Below are 6,371 nucleotides of genomic sequence, written 5' to 3'. Positions count from 1 at the left end.
AATCAGTTGTTGCACCAATGGGAGTGGCTAGTGTTTCTTGAATATGTTTCATGTTTTCTGTTTGCTCGCTTATTTAATCCATAGTTTTATCTACATCATCCATATCAATTTGTTGTTCGAGCAACTTTTTCCTCTTCACGTGCAACCAAAGATATTAGTTAGGCCACTAATTTAAATTAAGGGCCCATATCAATAAAAAGATATACTACCATATAGTGTTTCTCTAGTATTAATTTATTTTGATGTAATAATTATATATTCTGATGTAATATCATTTAAGAAACACAAATAGTGAAACACACACAAGTCTAGAGGTTTGTCGGACTTCAACAAATCCAGCCAGATTAAACTATAAGAAGCTAATCCAAATTAATTGAAATGAATGAAACCCAAATCCAGCTGATAGTATTGTTGTTACTTATATTACAATATCCCCCCCTCTTGATTCAGAAGGAAAACTTTGGAAGACCGAATCTGATAAAATGCCAACTTAAGCATAATATATTCTACGTATCCAAAATTTATACTAGCCAAATAACTGAGCACTTGCAAATTAGTCATAATTATGTCATAAAACTATATATTAACACTCTATCTACAAATGATAAGTGGACTGAGTATAGGACTAAAGTGGTACTTATACTTTTGTATCATGTTCTTCCTTGTATAATGATCTGATCTACGTGATCACTAATTTTCTTATATTACTTGAGACTTAATAGTGACAGAACTAGATGCTATAATTTTCTTATATTACTTGAGACTTAATAGTGACAGAACAAGGTGCTATACCTGATCACAAATTGCTCGGGTTGTTGATCTGTCAAGGAAGTAGACTGAACACTGTGTGAAGCAGCATTTGCTAGTCTAAAGTCCAGAGGATCACCACCCTGCCAAAACAAATGCTTTACTACCAGTACTTTGACTTAATTTTTTTGGTAAATGTCAATCACGGATATTTAAATTAATATAATTTATATATACACGCAATTTTCCTTAACAGGGGTGCGAACCTTGAAATTTAAAATAATTATATATACACGCATCCTTCCTTTACAGGGGTGCAAACCTTGTAAATAGTGATCAGATATCTGTTAGAAAGAGTTTAGTCGTAAACTAGTATATGTTGCTTAAATGGATAATTAGTAATTAGTTCTAAATATTGAACCAAAGATTGCTATAGCCATCCTTCCCACATTAGTTTCAAATCAGTAAAAGGGACGTTATGTTTGTTACATGAGTTTTAACAAATAAACTCAATAAGTGTAGCCATTTTAGCATAACCACTGAACTACAAGTTCGAGTATAGCAGCAAAATCACGTTCGTAGCCAAAATATATAAATACTGAAATCCATATTAGCATTAGCATTGTGCTTGCTCTAGGAAAGGAGTTGTCATATAATAGCAGTGGTCTAAGTAATTAGCTCAACTGGTTTATAACTTACAAGAAGATTTCTGAAGTTTCCTTTGGTACTCGCCTGTGTGTGATTTTATATTTCCTTTGGTACCTTTTTCCGACCTCTCTGTTTCACTTCAGAACCAGCAGCATTCTGATTATTATGAATTTCTAACTCAGTAAGAAGCGTCAAGTGCACAAGGCAGGATGTATGAAATACATGAAAAGCCTGCAGGTGGAAGCATATTACAAAACAGAAAAGAATAAACAAGATGAAAAAAGATGGTCATACTGCTAAAAAATATCATGGCAGAAATTTACCCCATTCACATTCCTGCTACTGCAGACGAGTCTACCGGTCTTATGTTCATAAGAGTTGCCACATCTTTACCAGGGAGCACATTGTGCTGACAGATGTCACACATTCTTTCTGCTGCTACACGTTGATGTTTTCTAAGTTCTTTTCTCACAGTTTTGCTCGATATCAGCTTTCCTATCTGCAAAATCGATACAATATTAGCATTCCTCCAATAACCTTGTGGAAAAACTCTACAAAATTTCACTGGTGACCGTGACTGTTTAAGAAGAAAGGTAAGCATAAACTGATGTATTATTATATCTGTTATATACAAAATTAGCTTCTCCGACAGCCACACGATCAAAACATTCCCCAGCATGGCAGGTGGAAGCCCAAATTAAGGGATTTTGCTTCTCATCAACAAAACTCCTCATCATATGTCGAATTGAGTCTGTTAATATAACAGTTGTTATGCCCAGTCTACTACCCTGCAAAATGAATTTAAAGCTTAACAACTAGAAAAGATGACTTTATAACTTCAATTGACAGCCTAGATTTTATTATTTTTGAGCATGAGAAGACCTACTGTATCTATGAAGATATTCAATAAAAATATTGAATTACTAATAAGAGACATAGAGTAGTACTGACGAAAATAAATCTAGCATTACCTCTGACAAAACTTTGGCATAGAAAAACAGAACAGATTGGAAAAGAACAAAGGTGTCTGAGTCAACATTCATAAACAAATTAATAAAACATTCCGCAAAAACTAAAACAAGTGTCCACAAATTAATAAGAGATCAACATTCATAAACTATAAATATACTAAATCTAACACCAAAAGATCCCACTCCCAAATCAATCATATTACATACCCAAACAATAAAATGTAATATCTCGAGGTCTTATAAACAAAAAATACGTAAAGGACATATAAAAGCTTCACCTAAACTACCGAGCAAGGCGCGAAACAATAAGTCAGTCATATTTCTTTAGCCCCAAATTATAAAAACCAGTGTCCTAAAAAACGTGAAAGACAATAAAACATTAAAGGAGCATAGACAGTAACAATGTAACACAAACCCTAAAAAACCGAGTTCTCTAACTTAACATCACATAACTTAACACACTCCATCCCCACCCCCAATATCTCGTTAGCTGTAAATTACACAAACCAGTGTCCCGAGAAAATGAAATACAACAAAACATTTAAAGCAACAGAAATAGTAATAGAAACATGAAAACACCGAAACCGAGTTCTCCAATATAACATCACCTAAATCCTAATCTCTCATACAGTGGTGACTCAGAGGGGGAGAGAGATAGAGCGCCTGGAAGTGCGAAGTTGGGAGAGCATCTGAGCAGAGTAATTGAGTTAATCTCTGATATTATTGGACTTGTGACTGAATCCAATTTAAATAACAATCAAATCATGGGAAAATCAAATCTGATTCACTAGAGTCTGTAGAAATAAAACTGATTATTGTGAATAGAGAAAGTGTGTGTTGTATAGCTTTGAGTAAATAGATAGAGATAGAGATAGAATTGTAATATCTGTTTTTAGGATTGTGAATGAGAACAGGGGGAGCTGGGAAAAAATGACAAAAATAGCTAATTTTTGAAAAAATTTAACAAAAATAGTCATTCTGAAAAAAGTGGCCAATTTTGGCCGATTGAATACTCCACTGTCAGTTGGGTATCCCAATTTGTACAAGACTGGTAGTTGGGTATTTCATATATGGGATACTCCACTGCCAGTTGGGTATCTTATATAAAGTGGATACTCCACTGATAGTTGGATATCCCATCGGCCAAAGTTGGCCAACTTTTCAGAAATTGGTTATTTTTATTAATTTTGTGTAAAAATAGGCTAAATTTGTGTATCACCTGCGAGCTGGTAGGTAGGGTTTTGAGAGGAGGGGCTTAATATTTTCCCCAAAGTTAGTAGGCGGTATATTTGCCACTCACCAAATCCCTCTACAACTATTTACATTATTAAAATATATTAATTAATTTTATAACACTTGTTTGATTTTTATTAAATATATTTAATTTACTTTTTTATTTTCATAAGTTTTTATAATTTTTTATTAGCTAAAAAATTAATTGTTTCTCTCACAGCTGCCACATCAGCAGTATGTGACCCACTTGTAGAGAACCCAGTGACACGTCAGCATAATTTTAATAAAAAAATAAATATTTTTATTTATAATAGACTTGACAACATTTTTTACTTCTTTGTTAATATAATTAAAATATGTTGTAATAGGTTAGATTAATGTTGTGTTGGGGCAACATTTTCTATGGCAACATCACTTAATAATGTGGTAGAAGGTCGTTTATGGCGTAGTGAATATTATAAATAAATCCATTAATCACTTGTTAAGTTTTATAAAGCATTCAATTTATCATTATAATATTTGAAATCACTGCACTAATATTATTAACTTCTAAAAATAAATAAAATATATATTTCAATTATTATTTCATTTCTATGTAAAAAATTACTAATTAGTTAATTTCAAAAAAATCATCTTTAATTATATATGTCATTTTGGTAACACATTTTGACTCTACGGCAACCTCAAAAAAGAGGGGTTGTGCTAGACATTGGTTTTGAATGCTACTATTACACTTTTCTTTGCAACCCCACCGTGAAGGGTTGCGGAATCCAATATATGGCGTAATGAAGGGTGCAAGATGTACAATTTTCGTCCTGAATTGGGCACCTTTGCTTATCATGCTTCATAATATGATTGAATGATGATAGATTCATGCTTGTTGGTTAAATAGATGTGTTTATCTGATGCCTTATATTTCGTATGTTCTTTCTAGTAACAATAAGATTATATAAATATGATACATTAAGTCTTGAAGATTTATAAAATTATGTTTGTGATGAATCATGACTGATGCAGAATTTGGAATTTGAAAACACAAAGTCATTTAGTGTTCTATTTTTGTTAGATACCAATTTGAAAAAACAGAGTCATTTAGTGTTCTGGACTAGGCCTGCCTAGGTTTGAGTTTGCAAACACACAAACACACAAATTATGATATTATAATATTTATATGCTTCTTAATTGTAGTGATGGACGACGAGGAAATTATTTGGATAAATCTCCCAAAGTATAGTGGACGGTACATTAGAGGGGTAGAGACATTTATTAAAAATACATTTGTCAAATTCTCTGTTGGTGATGAATTACTATGACCTTGCAAGAATTGTATTAATCGAAAGTGGCAGAGGGCAGATGTGATCAACAATCATCTTATTTGGAGTGGTCCATCTCAATTATATATTAATTGGATTTATGAGGTTTCACTTAAGAGCGACGAAAATAGGGATGAACAACATATGGATTTTGAAACCAATGTGAGTTTTGGAAATAACCTAGATGAGATGTTGCGTTGTACTAGTGGACCAAATGACGATGTCAAAAATGTTTATCGCCATGTCGAGGAGGGAAAGCAGCCTTTATATCCAGGTTGCGCAAAGTTTTCGCGATTAAGTTTTATCATTAGGTTGTATTCATAAAGTGTGCCAATGGGATTTCAGAGTCGGGATTTGGGGATATACTAGGGTTGATAAGAGAAGCCTTTCCACAGGCACACATACCCTTATCTTTCAATGCCGCAAAAACTTTCATTACAGATCTAGGTCTCGACTATAAAAAAATACACGCTTGTCCTAACAATTGCATGTTGTATTGGGGTAAGAATGAAAAAGAGGATTCTTGTAAAACTTGTGGTGCTTCAAGGTGGACCATAGTGGAAAAAGAAGGGACCCGCGATAATGATGCAAAGAAGTTGATTCATAAAGTGCCAGCAAATATCATGCGATATTTTCCACTAAAGCCAAGACTGCAACAGATGTTTATGTGCAAGGAGTTTGCATAAATAATGACATGGCATGCAGTTGGACGGAAAAATGACGGGAAATTTAGACATCCAGCAGATGGCGAAGCTTGGAAGGAAATGGATACTAGGTATCCTCAATTCTCGTCTGAAATTAGGAATTTTAGGTTGGGTGTCGCTGCTTATGGATTCAATCCATTCCGAACAATGAATACTTTACATAGCACCTGGCCAATAATTTTGGTTAACTATAATCAGCCTCCTTGGTTATGTATACGTCAAGAAAACCTTATCCTTTCAACACTCATTTTTGGTCCAGAATCTCCAAAAAATAATATAGATGTTTTTATGCAACCTCTTATTGCCGAGTTAGAAGAGTTATGGGAAGGAGGGATAGAAACTTATGATGTATTTACTGGTCGGAATTTTAGGTTACGTGTCGGTGTCATCTGCACCATCAGTGATTTCCCCGGATAAGCAATGTTATCCGGTTGGAGCACCAACGGTAAACTCGGTTGTCCCGTTTACAACTACGAGACTTCTTCAATGTATCTAAAGCATAGTAAAAAGATGTGCATAGGAAGTTTCTGGATCCCGATCATAAGTGGCGGTTCGATAAAAAAAGATTTAACGGCGAAGTTGAAATGGGAGTCACCCCTGAAATTTTGACAGGAACATACTGTATGGAATTGTTATCAGGCTTTAGAAATCAGTTTGGGGGAAAACTAGGGCAAAAAAAGCATAAGATTGATTTGCCTTCCAAGAAGAAGTCAATATTTTTTAATTTACCATATTGGAGTCATAATTTACTTGGC

At 33.9% G+C, this 6,371-nt stretch overlaps 1 long non-coding RNA gene across 1 annotated transcript; it reads right to left on the bottom strand.

Annotated features, from left to right (window-relative positions):
- Positions 1–729: 729 nt before the first annotated feature.
- Positions 730–2,151, bottom strand: LOC141700714 (uncharacterized). The gene is made up of 4 exons (XR_012566469.1): positions 2,028–2,151; positions 1,719–1,894; positions 1,447–1,626; positions 730–890 (listed from the first exon to the last, which is right to left on the bottom strand). It is a non-coding gene; the product is annotated as an uncharacterized LOC141700714 (long non-coding RNA).
- Positions 2,152–6,371: the final 4,220 nt, after the last annotated feature.

Source organism: Apium graveolens, unplaced genomic scaffold (assembly GCF_009905375.1).
Source record: "Apium graveolens cultivar Ventura unplaced genomic scaffold, ASM990537v1 ctg2800, whole genome shotgun sequence".
NCBI classification, from domain to species: Eukaryota; Viridiplantae; Streptophyta; class Magnoliopsida; order Apiales; family Apiaceae; genus Apium; species Apium graveolens.
The sequence above is the reverse complement of the archived record's forward strand: the minus strand, read 5'-3'. Positions and strand labels throughout refer to the sequence as shown.